Here is a 24,899-nt window from a genome sequence, read left to right on the forward strand (position 1 = left end):
AAATCCATATTGATTTCTTCCAAATTCCATGTAGGAACATCCATGATTTGGTTTAAACTAGCTGATTTAAGATGCTCAATTTTAACCTGTTTGCAATGTGGACAGTTAGCAACAAACTCTGTTATGTCCCTTCTTAAACCATCCCACCAATAGATATCTATAAGGTCATGATAAAATTTGGTGTCACCCACATGTATAGAATAGAGTGAAGCATGGGCTTCTTCCAGAATTCGATTTCTCAAATCCTTATCATCGGGTACACATAATCTCCCTTGGTACCTAAGAATACTATTCCACCCTTGGGAGAATTACTCAATGAGATTACCAAGTACGGATTCCTTCAACTCCATCAATAGTGGATCAAGGTCCTGCTTAGATTTCACCTTTACCACTAATGATGAGTCGGAGTTATGATGGACCATGAAACCACCATTTGGAGAATCTTTTAACAACACACCTACTCGAGCAAACATATGAACATATTTTACAAGTTATTTCTTCTCTTCTCCAGATTAGACACACTACCCATAGTCATACGACTCAAATCATTCGCAACCACATTAGCCTTGCCAAGGTGGTAAGGACATTCATGTTGTAATACTTCAAAAGTTCTAACCATCTTATCTGTCGGAGATCTAACCGTTGTTGTGAAAACACATATTGAAAACTTTTATTGTCAGTAAGCACATCAATATGCACTCTATACAAATAATGTCTCCATATCTCAGGGTAAAAACTACAACAACTAACTCAACGTAATGAGTTAGGTAATTCTTTTTATGAACTTTGAGTTGCCTAGAAGCAGAAGCTATCACCTTACCATGCTGCATGAGGACATGTCCCAAGACCGCTCGAGAAACATCACAATACACTATAAAGCCTCCATTGACCTCCGCTAAGGTCAAAATTAGAGCGGAGGTAAGCTTATCATTCTATTCTTGAAAACCTCTTTCACAAATTTCCGACCACTCAAACTTAACCTTCTTTTGAGTCAAATCTTTCAAAAGGAGAAGCAATGGACGAAAATCCATCAACATACCTTCTATAATACTTGGATAAATCGAAGGAACTTCTAATGTTTGTGGGAATCAAAGGTCTCGGCCAATTTCTGACTACATCCGTCTTTATCGGATAAACTTTTACACCATCACTAGAGATTATGGCCAAGAAAAGCAATTGACCTCAACAAAAATTCGTACTTATTAAATTTGGCATAGAGCTGATATTCTTTGAGGACTTTCAAGGGCAACCTCAAGTGACTCACATGCTCATTTTCATTCTTAGAGTATATCAAAATATAATCATCGAACACAATCACAAATGAGTCGAGGAAATCTTAAAAAACTCTATTCCTTAGGTACATAAATGCCATCGAATCATTTCTCAACCCAAAATAAATAACAAGAAATTCATAGTAACCATATCTAGTTTGAAAAGTTGTTATGGGAATATCTTCACCTCTCACACTAAGTTGGTGATATCCCGACCTCAAGTAAATCTTGGAAATGTAGCTAGCACCTTGGAGTAGATCAAATAAATTATCAATTCGAGGGAGAAGATACTTGTTCTTTATGGTGACATTATTAAGTTGGTGATAATCAATGTACTTATTCATAACAAACAATGCTGGAGAACCCCGTGGTGAAATACTACGTTGAATGAAACCCTTGTCTAGTAAATCTTTGAGTAGAGCTTCAAATCTTTCCATTCATCCAGAGCCATCCTATATGGAGGAATTGAAATGGGATTCATATCCAGTTATAAATCAATGCCAAAGACAATTTCCCATTCGGGAGGAACTCTTGTAAGGTTATTAGGAAAAACCTCAGGGAATTCCCTCACTATTGGGACTGACTTAATAGAAGGACTTTCACATTCTAGGTCCTTAACACTCACAACATGGTATAGACAACCCTTGATTATCATCTTACAAGCCTTCAAGCAAGAAATGATTTGAGCCCTTGGCATAGAATTTCCCCCTTCAACTCTAGAATGAATTCATTTGGGAATTTGAACTTTACTAGCCTTGTTCTACACTCTATGGAAGCAAAACATGCACGAAGTCAATCCAGACCGAATATTATATCAAAATAAAAAATGGCAAGTTCTACAAAATTAATAAGAGTAACTCTATTGGGAAACATTATAGGACTTTTCCTATAGACTCTTTTTGCAACCACAACGTCACCCATTTGGGTACAGACCAAAAAGGGTTCAATCAAAACATCGGGAAGTATATCGTAACTTACTAGCTACAAAAGGTGTAAAAAATAAAAAGTATCGCCTATATCAAGCAATACATAAAAATTAACAGAGAAAACTTGTAATATACCCATCACAACGTCAAGAGAGTTCTCTTGTTCACCCCTAGCCTTGAGTGCATAAAACTGGTTCATTTTTGGAGTTTCAAAACTAGGACCGCTTGGTTGAGCTTGGCCATTTCCCTTGCCTTATATTATCACATTAGGAGAGTCTTTTAGCATATGTCCACCCTTGCCACAACCATAAACACTATTAGTCCCAACGAGACATTCACCCACATGTTTCATACCACACTTACCACAAGTTGGTCTCCTTTTTGGTGGATCAATATTTATCTCCTTTTGAGGTTTAGGATTAAAAAATCTATCATTGAAATTCTTGGAGAAATTATAAGGAACCTAATTTTAAAACCTCTTCTTGAACTTTGGCTTTTCTTGAACATCAAGCCTATTCTTAGAGGAACTACTTTCAAAATACCCTGCCTTCTTAGCTTTCCTATTCGTCTTCCTCGGACGACTATCCTCAACCTGTTGATCATGAACCATCAACCTAGAAAGATCCATATTATCATGATGCATGGCTGCATGACATTATTGTTCAAACTCTTTGCCCGTTACAAAATGGCTAATCTCATCCCTATCATTCGAAACCAAAGAGGAAGCATATTTGGATTGTTTAATGAATTTCAACGAGTAATCCTTGACATTCATACCTCCTTTACGAATGTTGATAAACTCATCTACCTTAGCTTCTCTTTTCTCCCATTAGAAGAATCTGTCAAGAAATGCCTTTTTGAAGATCTCCCAAGTCACGGGAACACCTCCTAAAGCCCGACTATCCTTCAACTGATTGTACCATGTCTGAGCCACATCTTTCGGTTGATAGACAACAAGCTCAGCCTTTTTAGTAGCTCACCCCCATAGCAAACAAAATCTTTTAAACCTTATAAAGAAAGCCTTGGCGGTCTTTGTCAACCTTAGATCCGAAAAATATATGAGGATTCATCCTCGTAAAATCCCTCAAAGGGCTAGCCATAGAGCTAGCATGTTGGTTCTATTGAGGAATAACCTCCATGTTAGCTTGTGCTGCAATAACCTGAGCTTGGGTGGTGATGGATTGGGTCATTTGAAGCTGGGCTGCTCTCCCCTCACCATTAATCATTGCCGGAGGATTGACAGGAACATGTTCGTTTGCAGCAGCTTGCATTTGAGGTGCATTTCACTTGTCTTGGGGAGTAACTCCCGCATTCGCAATCTCATATCTTACTCTCCTCGCGGTTGTCCTTCTTATGTTCATTGCCTAAAACCAGAAGAAAGGTATTAGATGCTTAAAGACACATAGTGTAAAAATTCTAAAGGCATGACATAGGATTATCAAGATAAGAGAAGTTTCCTTGTCATCACACAGCCTCTCATCCATAATTGTGGCGCGTTTCACACCCATAAATAAGATATTGTGTAATGTGGTTTAGTGAAACATTGATCCTAATGATAGTTAACCTCATGTTCTGATACCAAGTTTGTCACACTCGGAAAGTACACCCCAGATGTGACCGGCGTCATTTTCCTCTCAGAGGACTCAGACAATCCTCTTAGTGTTTGTCATAACATGTCATCAGTTAAAATTTGAAAATTTAAAACTTATAATACTATGTGAAGAATACTTAGACTTTATACTTAACATTCATAATAGCATAAGATATTCTAAAACTTTTTCTCAGATGTATAAAACCATCTAAAAAGTACGAATTTAGACTTAGCCGATAAATAGTCAATAGGTCATATAGGCCTTAATACATAACAATCCAAAGAACATAATGAAAGCACAACTATTATTAAAATCTACTTTAGTCTTCGCAAGCTAGAATATGAAAAGATAGCATCCCAAAACATGAGAACCTACCAACATATGGACAAAGAGTTTCGAGCATCTTCAATATACCTTCTTAATCTTCAATGATCGGACCCTACATTTGTAGTAATATAAAGTAATGGGGTTAGTATGCTACATGAACTATGTATGTGTATATGCACATAACATTTAAGGACTTGCTAAGTCATATTAATTTCTTAAATGCACATACCGTAGAACATGTACAACATAAGGAATTCATCAACATAATCCCACAAAACCAAGTAGATAAGATAGGAGACGATAAGCAAAGCTTTGATTCATATAACTTGTAACATAGTAGTCATCATCTCATATAGCAATATAACATGTTCATCAACATAGACAACATCATATGTGAGTAACAACATGTATCATAATCATCATACGTTTCATGTTATAATATTACATAAGAACAATCTCATAGGACTTCCCTTTGAGTCAATACTTGCAATGTCTAAGTAGAGTCCCATACCCCTACCTATACAAAGTAGTCTCTTCAAGTCACCCTAGTGAACGTCCATTTACTTATCTTTAATTTTACATGAGAGAACATTTCTCCTTAACTCACATAGACCATGTGAGCTAAACATAGAATCCAGTGTCATAAAACCCCACATCTAAAGAAGGTGGTTTATTGGACAAAGTAGAACCAAACATGACATAGCTTTCTAGGTGGATCCACTAGCTAGTATCCCATAGTGGAAACATAGTTCAAGAACTAGGAGATGTATGAAAGATCCATAGTTTCAAATTATATGGCAGCCTCTATCTCATGAGAGTCATTGTGAACCTACCTTCAAACTAGAGAAGGGACACCCCTCATGTCTAGTTTATTAGTTCTTAGATTAAGTCCCTTTCTTGAATACATATCATAGGTCATAGGAGAATAACTCCTTCTATAAACATGATTATTAGATCTTTAGGATAATTTGATAATTTCCTTACAGCATAATCAATCGTACGTGAGATTAACATAACATAATCACCTTGTGTAAAGCATACAAGAGGATATCATAAACTTGAGTTTTTGTATTTTTTTTTATGATGATCTCACATTTAGAATGTTCATAGCCCAACACATATTTATAGAAAAATCATGCATACGTCATTAGCATATTATCATAATTCATTTGCTAACATGAACATCATAGAGTAATCACAACTTTAGAAGACTTACCTTTTGCTTCAAGTACGTTATTCAAGAACGTACGTTCAATTTTTAATAATCATAACAATAACATAATGAAAGACTCATATCATAGTCAATAATTGTTCAATTCATTTACATGACCAATTCATAATGTAGGATAAAGGAAAGGTTCATTAAAGAGTTCTTTCAAGTTTTAGTTACAATCCTAATATTTACACATTATCAAGTAGTAGAAACAACCCATTCGAAACCATCAATTAGAGAAAGATAATGTAGCACACGAAATTCCAACCCTAGTATTCAAATTTCTTGAAAACTTATCTTTGAAAGGACATCTTGGGGAAAGTAATCCCAAGAATGAAAACCCCATACCTTATAGACGAATAATCCATGAAATTTTATTGGAAAACTCGAAGCCTTCGTCTCATTTCTTAAGCTTTTCCTGTTCTTCAATGGAGTTTGGAAAAGAAAGTGTTTCTTGAGAGAGATGGATAATTGCGTTTGAATCTGATTTAGACGTGTAAAAAGTGGTCTCACTGACCTAGTTTCCATATATAGACGTACTACAAAATAGCCAGAATAAACTTCACTTAAATGGGACTTTTTAAGAAGATAAATTACAAAAAATACGACTTTAACGAATCTGGGAATCGGCTCGCATCGCGGGGCCAAGTCCTGTTATGTTTCTGATTTTTTTGGGTTGACAAAGTGAGGTGTGTGTAAGCCTCGCATCGCGAGGCTGACCTTCACATTTTGAGACAGAGTGCCTCATGAAGGCTGTGAGTTGCAGTCCTCCAATCTGCCTATTCGCAGGCTGCCAGGCAGCCTGCTCACCCATGTTTGGGTCTTCCCTAAGTACCCTTCTGGTGGTCCTTGGTGTTTCGTTACTAAACGCTTGTACCCTTTGTACTACATACTACCCATCCTAGGCCACTTTACAAGTTTTGGACTTCATTTGACCCCTCGAAACCTTCATCAAACATAGGGACATCAACTAGTTCAAATTAGCTAGTTTCTGGAACTCAAGGACTTTATTTAACATTTTGGATCTAACCTTTTCAAAATGAACTTATTACATTAATATAGGTCTGTAAATATCATTTTAAACATTAGTAAATATACTAAGCTCTAGTATAAGCCATGATAATTTCAGAGTGTTACATGGGACCCACTTTTATTCGAAACAACCTCGGATGGATGTTTTAATGGTAACATTGAGTCCAGAATGGTAAATCTTATGAAGTAGAATATTTTGTTTGCACGCACAAGATTCAATTAATCTAAGACACTTCGTCGAAAAATTTGGAGTTTGTGCAAACCAACTTAAGTGTTGATATTTGTTTCAGTCTTTTAGCGATAAGATATTAGACTTTTAGAGACAAGAGTTTACTTTTAGAGACTATTATTGGCTATTTATATACAAAATTTATTAGGTTTTGATCCCTATATTTAAATGGAAATTCCACCCTAACCCGAGTTCCCATTTGAGTGATTTGAAGTTTTCTATTGTCCTTTGGAGAATGTTGGGTATGTGATAAGAAGATGTTGGGGATCCTCTTCTTGAGGTAAATTTGATCTTAAGTTACCGCCTTAGCTTTATTTTCTTTTTATTTTTTCATGTTGTTGTTCAAGCTATTTTTTGGGCTCGAATTGTGTTATATTTTGGAAGACAAGATCTAGACTTAGTTTGGGACCTTTTTGACGAAGTTAATTTTGAAATTTCCCGTGGGGGTTCCACATTCAAATTTTGACTGAATTACGGGTCTATTTCAATTTTATGTGATTTTTGTGTCTAAACATTTGTAATAATGTAATGATTAACAGTTCGATAGTTTGCAGGTGTGTGTGCACTTGTGCTCGACTTTGAGGTAGGATTTGGTCTACTTTATTGATTAGCTTCTTAAATGATTGTTAGTATAGATTTCTATTACATGTGGTATTTTTTTCACTTTTTATCCTATCCATTATTGAATACGCTAAGCCTTAGACTTATTGTCGGTTTTGGAATCCTTGGTTTAGACTTTGTCTTCTCTTGTGGTATAGATGTTTTTTTTCTTTATTAGGAGAGATATGTGCCGTCCTTAGACTAAGCTGAACATTAGATGCTTAAGCTTGAATTTTATAGACTCGTAGTTGTAGTTTGTACCCAACAAGGCTTGTTTTATGTCGTTCTCCTTGTGATGATTCTTGTGAATATGGTGGATCATCGTAGTAATTATTAGGTTCTAGTTGTGCACAGTCCGGGACTTGAGAAATGTAATTAGGGTAGGGAATTTCCCCATGAGTTTTCTCCTGGTTTATTGATTTTTCATCTCTTTTAGGTCCCTTTGCTTTTTGATAAGCAGTGGGGCTATTGTATCCTTATTGAGCTTATGATTATACTATTGGGACCGAGGCCGTATGTCAGGATCTGAGTTTAATCTATCGTTAGTAATTTGTGCATTCATAATTGGCTGCATAATTATTTGGTTTTCAGCGTCTTTCTTTAATACTTTTGAATGCTTGCATTACAGTGTTTGCTCATTTTCATGAATTTAATGGTACCATCCCAACACATGCATTGTCATATTTATTATTCGTGATGAAATACTGTTTTAATCATTTTTAATTCTATTTTTTTAATTTGAATTTTACCATATGAATATCTTGACTTACTAATTTAGTCATTTCTTGATTTCGTAAGAGCCTTGGGCATATTGTAGGTATTAGAATTATTATATTAGATTGTGTCTTCACTTGTTCGTTATATTCATTAGGATTTATTCTTGTGGTCTTAGACTTGTATTGAAATTAGATTCTTTAGGTTGTGTTTTATCTCCTCGTATCTATGATTTGCTCCCTTTTGGAATTCTTTTGTATCGTTCTTGTTGCATTGATCCTTGAGACCTTGGTGGTTTGTCATAGGCATGAATTTTTCTTAGCCTTGCTTTGTCTAGGACTTAAGTGGTGTGATTGTGGTAGGAAATCGTCCCTTGGGTTTTCTCCCTCTTCACACTTTTTGATTGTTTTTACCAATTGTATTGTATTCTATTGTTACCATACATAAAATGTTTTTTTTAGTGTTACTTAAAATATATTGTATTGTATTACTAAATTTCATTGTAATGTAACAATGAAAAATCTATTTATGGAACAACCTATTTGGTATTTTCTCATTGGTGCTTAATTTTTATTTCTAAGAATATTCTTATTTGTCGATGACATTTGTCCAGAAGGCTACATGAACAATGATACATACTGAGTGTTACTGATTTGAAATATCTTCTAGGTCCAATTGTGTTTTGATTAGTGATGGGCATGTCTCATCCTCATTAAGCTTATGATTATACTTTTGGTCCTCAGGTCATATGTGAGGACCATTTGGATCCCAAGTTAGTACTCTTTGCATTGGTACAGTGGCATCATTCATGGTATAATTATTTCTTTTTGAGTGCGTTGTTTGAATTGTAGTAATGATACGCATTACATTGGGTGCTCATTCTCACAGATTTCGTTGTAGGATCGCAGACCATGCATTGGCATATTTTGTTGCCAATCTATGTTTCGAAATAGAATTACAGATTCAACAAAACTTTTCAGAAACACGAAGTAACCAAAGTTTAGTGAATCAGTAAAAATGAAAAAAAAATTAATTTACGAAAAATAAAATATGTAATGTACCATGATTTTGAAAATTTGAACAGGAAAAACACCAAGCCCAATGAATGCAGAATATTCAAGGTTTGATTTTAAATATTTACTCCCATGATAGAATGATCTCAATCACCAACGTATTGATATTGAAAACTCTTGTGTTAGTGATCCGCTCAACAATAGTAAAGTACACGAAGAAAGTTTGTGCAGAAAAAAAAAGAAAAAATCACATAAATTTGTAAGGAAAAATTCTGAAGAGTAAATGGTATTTTTAGGCAAGAGGAACATGTTTTTGAAAGGTTGCAACCCTTTCATAATCCACACGACCATTCAGAACAGACATTTGTAACTGATGGGAAATTTAAACAAAGTCGGGAAAGATATAAATAAAATGGGCCGCACGGATCCGAATAGGGTAGGGTTAGTCAAATAAAAAGTTGAAACGTTTCAGATAACCTCAACTAAATAATTGAAATAGTTTCTTCTATCAACTGAATAAGTGAAAAAGTTTTGTGCATTTAATATAATTTAATTAAATAAGTAATTAAAACAAACTTTTTCAAAAATAATCTCCCGATCGATCCATTTTTTAAAGCCGAAGCCGAGCCGAGCGAGCGGCAACGACAGTGCGAGTGGGTCCCTCTTTCCAACCCTTTTTACAATTAATAGGAGTGTTTCCATATTTAAACAATCCTGTTTTTCATTCCACCATCAATAACAGACAAATAAGTTTTCACTAAAGCATAAGAGAACGTCTCTAGTTCCCAACTTTTCAAGTTCCTCCCTTTTCATCTTTCCTCCATTTCCTATTAATTATTGCTAAATAACCAATAGTCCACCACATTAATGGGGACTGATTATAATATAGGAATGCATGGACAAGTATGTACTGTACATGCAAGGATTAATTGCATCTAGATAAGTAGGTTTCCCCTTGGACTTTCCATAGTGAACATATGTTGGATATATTCGGTCAATCAGTAGATGCGATATCTTTGAAACATCAAGATTTGGTGTATACCTATACAACAATATGTCATACAATTAACCCTTTAATATTTATGGTTCTTGCGGTTGTTTTCGTTTCATCCATGAACACCTCCTAGTGTCATGAGTGTATAAAGAATAGACTTTTGACATAAAATTCTATTTGAAGCGGCTTATAGTTCACACTCACATAGGTGATTTCTAACTATGTAATATCGTAGATACACTATTTGGTAAAATCTATCAAACTTAGCAAATCATTAAAAACTTTAAGCTTATTTACTCATTAAAAAGCCTTAAAGTCTTAACATGGTTCCTTAACATTGTCTTCATCATGAGAATGGATTGAGTTGATTAACAATGTCGAACCGTCAGGCACAACCTTTGTGAATCCAGCTCTTGGGATCTAAAGTCTTCTAGATAGAGTTACTGCCATACTGACTTATCCTAAGCTGTAAATTCATTCCCCTAGATGATTTTTCAACTGCCTCTCTCACTAGGCCTTCCGTTAGCTAATCTGACACATTATCGCTTGAGTTTAGATAGCAAATTGTGATAATTCCACTAGAGAGCAGTTGTATTATGGTGTTATGTCTTCGTCATGTATGGCGATACTTACCATTGTAAATTAACGCTCCCTTCCCTACGTATTGTTGTTTTACCATCGCAATATATGCAAATAGGTCACAAAGGTTAGGGCCAAAATGGGATATCCTCTAGGACATTCCTGAACCTTTCAGCTTCTTCACCAGCCTTATCTAAAGTAATAACTTTTGTTTCCATTTTGGAGCAAGCGATACATGTCTGTTTGATTTCCAAGAGATTGCTCCTCCACTAAGTGTAAACACATAACCACCTGTGGATATTACTTCATTTGACCCAATGATCTAATTTGCATCACTATATTCTTCAATCAGAGAAAGATATTAATTATAATGAAAAGCATAGCGTTGTGTATGTTTCGGATACCCCAACACAGTTTCATTGTCATCCAGTGAGTTTGATTCAAATTACTAGCGAACCGACTCGGTTTGCTAATAGCAGATGCTATGTATGGTCGTGTACAATTCATAATATACATCGAACTTCACAATACACTAGCATATTCCGATTAAGAGTCACTTTCACCTTCGTTCTTTTGAAATGTAAATCTTAAATCAATTGGAGTTTCGACAACATTGAAATTCAAGTATTTCAACTTATCAAATACTCTTTCAATATAATTAGATTGAGATAATGCTAGTCCCTGAGGAGTATTGAGAATTCTAATCCCTAAGATCAAATATGCAACTCCTAATTCCTTCATATCGAACTTGTTGGACAACATGTTCTTAGTAGCATTTATATCGTCAATATCTTACTCATTATTAACATGTCAACAACATACAAACAAACAATGACTTCATGGTTTGGAATATTTTTAATGTAAATACACTTATCACATTCGTTAATCTTGAATCCATTTTCCAACATTGTTTGGTAAAATTTAGAGTGTTATTTTTTGGGTGTGTGCTTGAGCCGATAAAGAGACTTCACAAGTCTGAACACTCTCTCTTATTTACCAGAAACTACAAACACTTCAGGTTGTTTCATATAATTTTCTTGCTCCAATTATACATTCAAGAATGTTCTCTTTACATCCATTTGGTGGATTTTAAGATCAAACACAACCGCTACTGCTATTAATATCCTAATTGATGTTATCCTTGTTACTAGAAAGTATGTGTCAAAATAGTACAAACCTTCTTTTGTCTGTATCCTTTCACTACAAGCCTAGCCTTATATCTGTCAATCGTTCAACTTTCATTTTACTTATAAAGATCCACTTTAATCCTAAAGGTTTATTTCCAGAAGGAAGATCAGCCAATTCCTAAGTATGATTACTTTAAATTGATTTGATCGCACTATTGACGGCTTATTTCTAATAAGTTGACCCAGACGAAGACATAACTACTTTAAAAGTTTGAGGCTCATTTTCAAGAACCAAATGCCACAAAATTTGGTTTGAAAGAAGTGGATTTTGATTGGCCAATGCTATCCCTAGGATCCTAAATTGGTAGTGTGTTTTCGTTGATTCTTCCTGTTGTCATTTAGGTCTTTCACTTATAGACTCACATTTAGTTTTATACAGATAAATATGTTCAAGGAATTGTGCATTATCTGACTCAATTATCATATTAACATGAATCTCAAGATTATAAGATTTGTGAACCTAGAACCAGCAGTCCTTACTGTCCACAACATATCCAATAAATACACAATCTATCGTTTTGGGTCAAATTTTCACCCTTTTGGGTAAAGGGACCTCTACCTTTGATAGACACCCCACACTTTAATATTTCAAGTTAGATTTTCTTTCTTTCCACAACTCATATGAAATTAATTATGTTATGCTATGGGGTACCAATACAATATCTTATTCGTCGTAAGGATGACTTCCCCCCAAAGGTTTCACGGTGAACCAGAATTGATCATTAAGGCACTCATAATTTCTTTTAATGTTCTCTTCATCCATTCTGCCAAACCATTTGACTGTGGTGTATAGGGTGCAATGTTTGATGAATAATACTATATTCCAAACATATCTCTACAAAAGAAAATTTGTATTCTCCACCCCTATCACTTCGAATAATTTTTATCTTTAGATTCAATTGGTTGTTCACATCATTTTTGTATTATTAATTGCATCAATTGATTCATCCTTACTATTAAATAAATATACCTAACAAAATCGAGTGCAATCATCAGTAAAAGTTATAAAATACTTTTTTTCACCACGAGATGGTGTCCACTTCATATCACACACATTTGTATGAATTAAGTACAAAGGTTTTGAATTTCGTTCAGAAAACATGTAAGGATATTTACCAAACTTATTTTCAACACAAATTTCACATTTCAATTTATCGGATTTAAAATCAGGCAATACTTCTAAAGTAACCAATTTTCGCAAGGATTTGTAGTTTACATGTCCCAAACGGGCATGCAATAAATCATTTGACTCTAACAAGTAAACAAAAGTAGAATTCTTATAAATGTTGTCAACAACCATTACATTCAGTTTGAAAAGGCCCTCATTGAGGTAGCCCTTTATTATTTACGCTTGTGCTTTAGATAATTCTTGAAGTTGTTCCACGAACGAGACAACTTCTCAATAATTGCAGCCACTTGAAAAGCTTCATTTACTACAATATCTTCAATAGTTAAATCATGTAGAATAATTTGAAGTTCCTACCCTTGTGATCAAACAGCTTTACTATTTACCATTTTATAGTCTAAAAATTTTGCGACCACAAAATTTTTCAAGCATGCATCTTCTGTATTATTTTTCTTCTCAAGTGCATCCCACAACCTTTCGAAGATGTCATTGCAATATACACATAATGTAAGTCATCCTTTAAAACACTCAGAATATAGCCCTTACATAGGAAGCATTCATGCTTCCATGCTTCAATAAACATGAATTTTTCTCTTCCTGTCATTTCACCTGTAGACACTAGAGTATATTCGCTGGTAAATTTCTACAAACCAAGAGTGGTAAGATAGAAAAATAACCATTTCTTCCATACTTTGAAATTCACACTAGAGAATTTACCCGGTTTCTCTGCTTTTGGTACAATAGTTCTTGTAGGTGCAGCAACAATCGCTGTAACATTATTGCTTTCCATTTTTAATAAACAAAAAAATTATACAATCTTAATCAGTAATAACTCAAACTGCAAACCTAATGGAGTATTAACACCACGAAGATTTCTATCTCCACCGGAAACACAGATTAAAATAAAATGAATAATTTCCTTAATATTGTTAACAATTTATGTTTAAAAATAGAATTTCGGATTCAACAGAACTTTTCAGAAACACGAAGTAACCAAACATTACTGAATACGTACGAAAGATGAACATAAATTAATTTAGAAAAACAAAAATTTGTAATGTACTAGAATCTCGAAAATTTGAAAGGTAAAAAGACCACGCCCACTGAATGCACAGTGTCCTCTTAAAGAAATTATTCCCCTCTAGTATCTTAGTTTTTATTTGGAATATGTCCTTACATGATAGAATGATCTCAATCAGCAGTGTATTGACACCCAAAATACTAGTGTCAGCGAACCACTCAACAACTAAAAAGTATACAAAGAAAGTTTGTGCAGAAGGAAAAGAAGAAATCAGAAAAAATCGCAAGGAGAACTTTTGAAGAGTAAAGGTTATTTATATTCAAGAGGAACAGGTTGTGAAAGTTTGCAACCTTTTAGAAGTTGAAACATTTTTGTTAATCTCAACTAAATAATTTAAAATATTTATTCTATCAACTAATTAATAGAAAATATTTTGACCATTAAATTTCATTTAATTAAATAGATAATTAATTAAATAATTTAAAAAAACTTTTTCAAAAAATAATCTCTCAATCATTTTTCAAAGCCGAAGTCGAAGCCGAGACGAGCGAGCAACGATAACGGCGGGAGGGGGGTCCCTCTTTCTAACCCTTTCAACAATTAATAGGAGTATTTCTATATTTAAACTCTCCTGTTTTTCTTTCCACCACCGATGAGGGACAAATGCCATTTCACTAAAGCATAAGAGGACTTTACAGGTTCCCAACTCTTCAAGTTCCTCTCTTTTAATCTTCCCTTTAATTCTTGCTACATACCACAAAATGTTTCTTTTACAGTCAGATACTATTTTCCTTAATTTTTACGCTAAACTGGTTTTGATTGGAATCATTTTACCTATATCCTTCAACTTATTCATTTTTCAGATAACAAGCGTAGGGACATGCTCCTTTATATACATGAGATATTAAAGTCATATGAGATGTGCTTACTTTTTACTTAGCAAATCGGTGTGTCAAGGCTCTCATGTGAGCTTTTGGTCTTGTTGGTCCTTGGGAGTTTACGGAATAGGTAGGCGGCCCCATTATTTGTTATTCACTGTTCGAGGTCGTTTCTTCCGGTTTGAGGCTAATCCTCGAAGGTTGAGGCCATTGTTTCCAGTCCAAAGGTTGATGTTGATGGGTTGTAGCGGTTATTTCTAGTCTAAGGCTGATGTTTTGTGGTTCGGGGTCATTACCAACGGTTAGAGCTTTGTGTGGATAGTGACAGTTTGGGAGCTCACCCGACATTCATATGCATTGCTATCACTAGCATACTTGTTTGTTCTTTTACTCTTTGGTTTATTTGGGCCAGTTGGGTTATATTTTTGTTTGTACCTTCTGAACTTATGGGGTTCGATAGGTTACAATTTGACTATATTCTATTCTCTACTATTAATTTATTATTATGTAGTTTGTTTTGACTTTATTATTTTCAAATCTTCATCTTAATTTTTGCATTTTTTGTTCTATATTTGATTTATTTGTAACTCTTCATCTTAGATTTTGCAATTTTTGGTTCCTTATTTGGATTTGTAACACTTGAAAAATCCAAGACGTGTCTAAAAGTCTAACATAAATTTCTTTAGGTATAAACACTATTTTAAGTCCTATTCTAGTGAATATAGTTCATTTAGGAAGTGTAGAAACCAAAACGGCGAAGAACGTCCATGACGTCCAAAAACTTTTTAGAAGGTACTAGTATGTCTAAGCCTATTTGACGGGCTTTTAGGAGTTGAAAATCAATGAAAATTGGTTGAAGGGTATATAATAGGTGTTATCTTGATTCATGGTCGAAACGTTTGGTACGACTCCCCAAGGACCAACATAGGGCCCTTGAGGAGGACCCTTGCACTTTGGTGTCAACACTGCCTGGGTAGTGTGCATCAGGACGGGTCAATCGATGGGGCGTCGATGCCAACTGTCAACCAACAGTTAGACATTTCCTTGAAAGGGATCGTCTTCACACTCTATTTACTCATTGACGGTCGTGCCGCACGGAAGGGGGGCTGATCCGTCGATTGAGCAACGAGGGTGGACGGGGTTCCGTCTGTGAGTGGCATGTTTTTGCTGCATGTTTGAACTTAGATAAAAAAAATAATAATTAAGGTGTTTAGTGATTATTTAGGGATTAAGGTAAGACTAATTAACTAAATTAACCCCCCCCCCCATATAAAGGCCCCAAATCCAATTAATCTAATTACAACTCTCAAAACAAACTCTCTTCCTTCTCTCTTCATTGAAAGACGCCATTGAAGACAAGATAGGGTACGAATTTGGGGGCTGTGACAGACTAATTCACAATCAAATATTCATCAAACGTTGAGGTATGTGATCTAATTCACCTTTGATACCTCTTTCCTCAAAGGGTTTCTTAAAAGTATTTTCCAAAGTTGGGTTTTCATGTGGGTTCTTCTCAATCTCAAAAATTTGGTTATTAATTGGTTTGTTTATGTTTTCTATTGGATAATATGAATATATTAACATGTATCATAACTAAATTGTGATATATCTTGATGATTTGGTATAGTTTGTAGATGATGATCCTTATCCCTTAACCCTAGGTTTTATATTGATATGAATTAGGTTTAAATTGGTTCAATTAACTTGGTTATTTATTGAATTGCTATTAAATGTTGTTTTTACATTGATTATGAAAAAATTTGAGTGATTTTTGTTTTTTCATACTAGTTCTTCAGAAGGCAACTTGAAGTAGACTTGGATCCTTTGATTATCCAAGTAGAGTATGTCCTCATTTTCCGAGGGTGATGCCAATATTAAGCTTATGTTTTTGTTTATGTACTAAGACTCTTTTGTTATATCTCCTTTAATTTGAGTAAGTATTGTATAAAGCCTATATGTGTCTCTCTTTACATTGATGATTGGGCTATGTCCAAATTGTTAATCGTGTTAGATGGTTATGAGATGAGACAATCTTTGAAGACTATGTTCTATCTTATATATATTTATGTGCAATAAAAGTAAAAGACTATGTAACCTTCCTTTACGAAGGGTGTATGTATACTCAATATATATATGATGTGTATATAGAAGTCTATGTAAACCTCCAAGTAGAAGTAATGAAATGTTTTAATATTTCCACTAAATTCAACTTATGAATGCAATGATGTAAGTTAAGAGGCTAGTCTTAGTCCTCAAAGAGGAAGACGACGACGATTACGTGTAGGGGGTAAACACGGATGTGACTGGTTTTATTTTGAACTCTTCATATTAGGTTTTACATTGCGTGTTTCAGTATTTATGTTGGAGTATTCCTCTTCAAGTTATAAGTTATCAAAAAACCACCATATGTTTCCAGTCTTTTTAATATTTGTAAAATCTATTGATTAATATAAATATTTACAGTGAAACTTTAGTATTACTCGAACTACCATTTAGTCAGTAATATGACAATATACATTACGATTGAATCACTGGTAAAATATTAAACACAAAATGATATACATTACCAACAAATTACCAATCTGTTTAGTAAGCTTCCTAATGAATTATTAAGAAGTTACAAAAGTATATATTTGTACTTACTTATAGATTTAAAATTCGTTGGTAATTTACTAACGAAATACCAACACATTTGTTTCTTAACTGAAATTGCTAATGGATTATCAATGCATTTTGGTGAATTTTCTATCGAACTCATCAACCAAGTTGTTATCTTTTAAATGATTGTTAACAAAATTTTAAAAATATTTTATTTTATTTTAGTATATTTGTCAACATATCACAGACAACATGGAATAATGAATAACCAAATTTACTAACTCTTTTGTTCTTCATTAGTTAACGTAAAAAAAAAATTTCAAGTGAAAATTGGTTGGTGAATTTACCAATGAAAATTTTAAGACTACATTTAAATAATTGCCAACGAGTTTTATATGTGTTTACAAAATAAATTTTAGTGGGTAATTTTTCCAACTAACTAAAATGGGTTGGTAAAATTAGTGACAAGATTTTTAGCAACGAATAAACATTAGTTTGTATTCAGTTGGAAAATTCATTTGCTAATCAATTTACCAACCGATAATATTGTTGGCAATTCAGGGGATATTTGTGGTGTAATTAATCTCATAATTTTTCTTATAGAGAAGTGTAGGTCTTTAGTAAATTTTAATATCATCATCATCATATTTTATCTCAAAAGGCAGTTTATATTCTCCTCCTTCATTCTGCCTTGGTCATTGGTTTCAGAGGTTTAGTAACGCATATTTTGTTTGGTTTTGTTGCATTCAAACATTTGTCATAAACATTCCAGTGATCGTTGGAAAATGGTCAAAGTGTAACATTTCCACGTTGGTGCATATGTTACCCCTCACCTTATTTCATTCTTTTAACCCTCCATTATACCATGTAACCTATGTAACTTTTAGGTCATTTATCTTTACTATTTACTATCCTATTATCTTTCTATTTATTTTTAGGAAGATTTCGTCAACTAAAAATAGTGGTGGTCTTCATATAGTTTAGAGATACAAGAAAACTATATTGTGCAAAAAGTTTGTCAAAAAGGAGAGTTCTTATTATTTGAAGGAATGTGTTCTTTTCGTGGAGTTTTGGACTCAAGTCTTTTCTAGAGTTTGTTGAGTTATACTTTGTGATTACAATGTTATATCCTTGAGGCACATTCCAAGAGGATTACTTCTGGACCGGTGAAAACATTTAATTTGTTGTGGTTATCTTGAATATCCTTAAAGAGAGCGAGATATATGCGCCTTATCTTGAAAAGTTTTGTATTTCTTCATTTTATTTTCAATTGTAATATTGTAATTTGGTTATTTTATAATTTTTTTCTCTAACAATTTTAAGGAGAGATAAATGGGTGTACTTGAAACTACCTCAGATGTCTAGATGGGAGACATTAACAGGCCATTTCGGTTCAATGGTAGTCATATCAAAAGATGGAAGGATAAAATACTTTTCTACTTAAGTCTTCTCAATATTTCTTGTGTTTTAACTGAGAAGAATCCTAATAAAGTAGACATTACCTCTATAAACTATGAATAAGCTATTTCTCATCTAGAAAAAGTGGAAAACCATCCTCATAATTTCCTCGTGTTATAGCCTTCAGAACCAGGTTTTTTCCTTTCTCATGCCTCCAATTTCCTTTTCCTGATTCTTCTTAAGTTCATAAGTCAAAAGATTTGTAATGATTTCATCCATAACTTATGCTTATCCATATCCGTTGCTTCAGTGGTAGCTTAAAACTAAATTTCCCATGTTTCTTGAAGAAAACTTAGGATTTGTTTGACTGCCTTTATATTTGGATAAATTTCTTCCGAAGAGTAAATTTCAATTATAATGGCAGTGAATTTGATATCCATGTCTTGCATCGTTTCACCTTATGTAATTCTAGACATATCGTATTGCCTGTTTAGATAATCGATTTTGGATTATTTTTTTACCTGAGTAGTTCCTTCATGAGTTGTCTGTTGCCTTTTTGACACTTTTTTGGCATCCTGACATGATGAGATTCGATACTTTTCTGGACATATACCACATATCAAGATCTTTGCTTTGTATTGTTTTGTATTGCTAGCTTGTCTGCTACGACTCATCTCATTCTCTCTTTGAGTACCTTGGTAACACTATCAACTTCGGTCTTCATGGGTGTTGGTCCATCCTATATAACTCACTAGAGATCTGGGTTTTCTCGGCACGATATTTATTGGGATCAAAAAATATAGCGCAACAGGTAAAATAATATTATGAAATATTAAATAAGTATATAATTAGAATAGAAATTAAGTACTAATAAGAACACACCAAATCGGTTTTCCCATAAAATGGGGTTTTCCATTGTTATGTTACAACAAAATTTAATAATACAATACAATATTTTGAGTAACAATAAAAAAACATTATATGTATGGTAACAATACAATTGGTAAAAATGGTCCAAAAGTGTAAAGAGGGAGAAAATCAAAGGGCTATTCCCTACTCCAATCACACCGCTTAAGTCCTGAACAAAGAAAAGCTAGGACAAATCCACGGCTATGACGAACTACCCAGGTCGCAAGCATCAATGCAAGAAGAATGACACGAAATAATTCCTAAATGGAGCAAATCAAAGCTACAAGGCGATAAGACACATCCTAAAGAATCTAATGTCCATCCAAGTCTAAGGCCACAAGAATCAATCCTAAAGAATCTAAACCACAAGTGAAGAGGCAACCTAATCTAATGATTTTAAAACCTACAATATGCCCAAAGCTCCTACGAAATAAAAAATAATAATTGATTTTAGTAAGTCAAGTGATCAATGTGGTAAAAGTCCAATTAAAACATATTTAGAATAAAAAAATGAGTAAAACAATTTATCATCATGAATAATAAATATTACAGTGCATGGGTTAGGATGGTACCATAAAATTCAAGAAAATGAGCATTCAATAACACTAGAAATATGACGATAAGCAATACACTTAAAACCAAATAATTATGCAGCCAATTAAACAATACTATAAATGTACAGAGTACTAACCTCGGATCAAACTCTTGTCCTCACATACGGCCTCGAGCCTAGTAGTATTATCATAAGCTGAATAAGGATAATCACGCCCACCTCTAATCAACAAGCAAAGGGACCTAAAAGAGATGTCAAATCAATAAACAAGGATAAAACTCATGGGACAACGCCCTACCCTAATAACATTGCTCCAGTCCCAGACCGTGCACAATTAGAACCAACCAACGACTAAGATGAGCCACCAAGTTCATAAGCATCATAACAAGGAGAACGACATAAAACAAGTCTTAAAGGGTGCAAACTACAAATACGAGGCTATAAAACATAAGCTTAAGCATTTAATGTTCATCCTAGTTAGGAAACCACGTATCCATTCTAACAAAGATTTGAAAAAACATCTACATCGTAAGAGAATAAAAGGTATAAATTAGGGATCCTAAAACACGCAATAAGCTCAAGGCTTTGCGTTATAAATAAAGGATAGGATAGAAAGAGAAAAGAAATCTATACGAATCATCGTCTACGAAGCTAATCAAGAAAGTAGAACGAAGCCTACCTCAAAGTCGACACAAGTGCTCACACACAACAAAATTATCAAACTGTCAATCACAACATTAGTACAAATATTTAGACATTAAAATCACATAAATTGGAAATAGACCCAAGTTTGAGTCAAAAGCGGAATGTGGAAACCCCACGGGTAATCTCAAATTTGACTCTGTCAAAAAGGTCCCAAACTAAGTCTCGAACTTGTATATAAAATACAACACAATTCGAGCCCGAAAAATAACCCCAACAACAACATGCAAAATTAACAAGAAAAAAAAGTCATGGCGGTAACTTTGAGATCAAATTTAAAGGATCACCAACATCTTCTACTCACATGCCCAACACACTCCCAAAGATAGAGAACACTTCAAATCACTCAAATGGAATTCGGTTGATTGTGTAGTTGCCATTTAAATATTGAGATCAAAAACTATCTTTTTGGGTATATATACCCAATATTAGTCACACGCTAAAAGTCTTATATCTAGTCGCTAAAAGACTGCCACAAATATCTACACCTTAGCTGGTTTTCACAAACTCCAAATTTTCCGACATAGTGTCCACGAGTCATTGTAAATCATGTGTGCGCAAACAAAATATGATACCCCCATAAGATTTGGCATTCCTGACTCAACGTAACCATTAAATCATCCATCCGACTTTGTTTTGAATATATGTGGGTCCCACGAAAGTTACGTTTTAAGCTTAAAACCATAAGAAATCTAAAAATGAGATCACAATCGCAGAGAACCGCACGGTTGATTTTAGATGGAAAACGGAATTCATCATCCATGTACGTTTAGCAAGAATTTTGAGCAAAGATCATAAATGAAAAAATTAACATCGAAGGTCATTGAAAACTGATATCCTTTGTAGGTTATGGATGAGGATACTAGCTTTTAAAATTGCATATTTCTCAAATATTAACAATAAGTAATTTGTTCCAACTTACGATCATTCCATTCTAAATTTTTGTCCATTTTTAATAAATATATAAAATATTTTTTTCTTATCTGTCTCTTTTTATGTTCTTGATCATAGCAAGTATTTCATCCCTGACAATTTACACTTTCCTTTTTTTTTTTATAGGAATACATCCATGAAGATATATTTTGAATTCTAAAAATATAATAATACCATGATATTTGTGTCACTAGTTAGTTTGCAGGTAAAAATTTCATGAGGAGTTTGCTTTATTTCCTTGATGAGTTTCAAAACTTCAACACTACACTCCACCCATTCCTTAATGACCCTACACATCACCTAGTCCTGATTCTACCTTTGACTAACCTAGAAGAAGTAGAGAAATCTTTGAAGAGATAAAAAACTTTTAATACCATATAAAGATTTGATATGTAGAATATAACAACCAGTTTAGTTACTAACTATATGTTCCTTCTATAGAAAAAACATAACAATGAAAACATAATCCAATGATACATCATGATCTGATAAGATACAATGCAACTAAAATAAAGAACCTATTGGAATATCTAATGGGAAAAAATACAAGAATACAGTAAACATGTATCTAGAAAATAGGAAATACAAGTGAAATTCTAAACTAAAAGATAAAATGGAAAAGGGTCAAATATACCCCTAAACTATTCGAACTCCGTTTAAAGTTTGTCTCACTTATACCCCTGCCTTCAAATTTTTTGCAAAAATAAGACATTATACGCGTTAGTTGATCTACTAGATATATCAACCTCATTTTTAATTTTTTTAAATGCTACATGGAATAGTTATGTCATTTTACCTTATTACATTTTATTTATATTAAAATAGAAAGAGATCAATTATGCTCCTAAAAAATGTGAACACATAAAAACCTAATCCGACCTATAAATCAATCGACTTTAAATAAACTATCCAATCCATTTTCAACAATTCTGTTTATTTTTTAATTTGTTTTGATTAATTTTGAAAATGAGTTATTGATTAATAAAAAATAGGAAAAATATGAAAAAAAATTACTCCAAAAATTCACAAATAAATATATTTACCTTAAATTCAACAATTTAAACATTTTTTTCAAAACAAAATTCAATAGATATAGTAACCTTAAATTCGACAATTCAAAAAAAAAATTATTTTTCTTGGTTAATCTCGAAAATGAGTAATTTATTAATAAAAAAATAGGAAAATTAAAAAATAGTAGAATTAAAGGTTACTATATTTATTTGTGACCTTTTGGAATTAATTTTCTATTTTTTCATACTTTTCATATTTTTTATTAATAAATTACTCGTTTTTTGAGATTTACCCAAAAAAATAAAAGATAAATAAAATTGTTAAATAGGTGTCGGATAGTTTATTTAAAATGGGGATTGATTTATGCGTCGGATTATGTGTTTATGGGTCTAAGTAAATATCCATTTTCATATAAATGTTATGTGGTAAGGTAAAAATTACAAGGCAACTCCATGTGGGATTTAAAGGAATGAAAAAAGAGTTGGATATGTCCAACATATGAACTCACACCCATAAGGGCATATTTGGGCAAAAAGTTGGACAACGAGGGTAAGAGTGAGCCAAATTTTTAATGGACGGTATATATGGACCTTTTCGAATAGTTTAGGGGCATATTTGACCCTTTTCCCAAGATAAAAATTATTATACAATTTATGTGCCCAACAACTTTAAGGGTAGACACACACGTCTTATTTGGAATATACAAATTAGTTACAGTGTTGTTGTTGTTGATACCAATTTTAACAAACCTATAAACCATTTTTGAATTTCCATTCGATTAAATATATATCTAAAATTTCTTTCTTTTATCATATGATTGAATTTGTGTTTAGTTTTATCCAATTAATTATCTACTCTAATATTCATAATGAGGTGCATTTCTTTTATATGAAAAGTTATGATTATCATTTATTTATTTCTTGTACTTAATATGTGTAATATTTTATTATAAATAGTAATATATATTTTCTATAATTATTGAAGTCCAATGCATTTTTATCCAATTTTAGTTAATTCTAACCCTATATTATCTAATAGGACTCAATAAAAATCTCAGGCCCTAACTTTAAATCATAGAAATCTATCTCATCTTGATCAATGGTCGAGATTAAATCCTCTACCTTTCCTATTTATTCACACAAAACCTAAATCACTACTAATCTTTATCCACAGTTGAAGACGAGCCGCGCTATAACCTCACTATCCTCTCCCCAACCGTTAATCTACTATAGAACAGCCGTGAAGAGCCGACCACCTCTTATGAAACCACAATACCTCCCTTATCCTCCTTTCCCATTAGCTATGAACCAGCGGAGACTAGACACCAAAAAACCACCACATCTCTTTTATTCCACCTCCTTTCTCCTCCACACTTTTTTTTTCCAGTGAAACAATCACTACCTTTGCCTCCACTCATCAAATCGACAACCACCAACACTAAATATTCACTGTCCAGAATCTTAGAAATATTATCATGAAAACACCATTATTGATTCGTGGGTGACACCCAAAACCTCATCTTCTGCACCATAAATCAGCCTCAAAAAATGCAACCATAGGATCAACATTATGAAAGCACCATTCTGGCAAGGTCAAAAACTTACAATTCTTATTCTAAGTCCTTTTTAGTTTAGGATTTTTAGTGATGTTGATGTACGTTCCTTGATCTAAAGTTACATTTCTTTTGTTTCTTTTAAATTCATCATGTCATAAAATTTGGTGGATATTTCAAATAGGGATGGAAATATCAAACCTAACCCACCCAATCCATTTACATTTGGATGGTTTATAAACTCGTCTATTCATTCGTTAAATCTATTTCAGTCTATTAATAATTTGGTTGATATGTAACACACATTTACTCATGAAAAATTTTGTCAATTTTTTTTCTAGTTTAATATTTTATATATAGTCATCATAAATGAAAATGATAATTTTATTGGGTACAGAAAACTTAAGAAAGAACAGATGAAATACTTAAACTTAGTAAAAATTGAGTTTTGTTGACTATTGCCTATTCTATAACTAATTACATGACCCGTTTTGACCCAAGTAAATTTGGGTTGGATCATAACCCGTGTATCTTATCGCTC

This window comes from Solanum lycopersicum, chromosome 7, assembly GCF_036512215.1.
Source record: "Solanum lycopersicum chromosome 7, SLM_r2.1".
Taxonomy (NCBI): Eukaryota; Viridiplantae; Streptophyta; class Magnoliopsida; order Solanales; family Solanaceae; genus Solanum; species Solanum lycopersicum.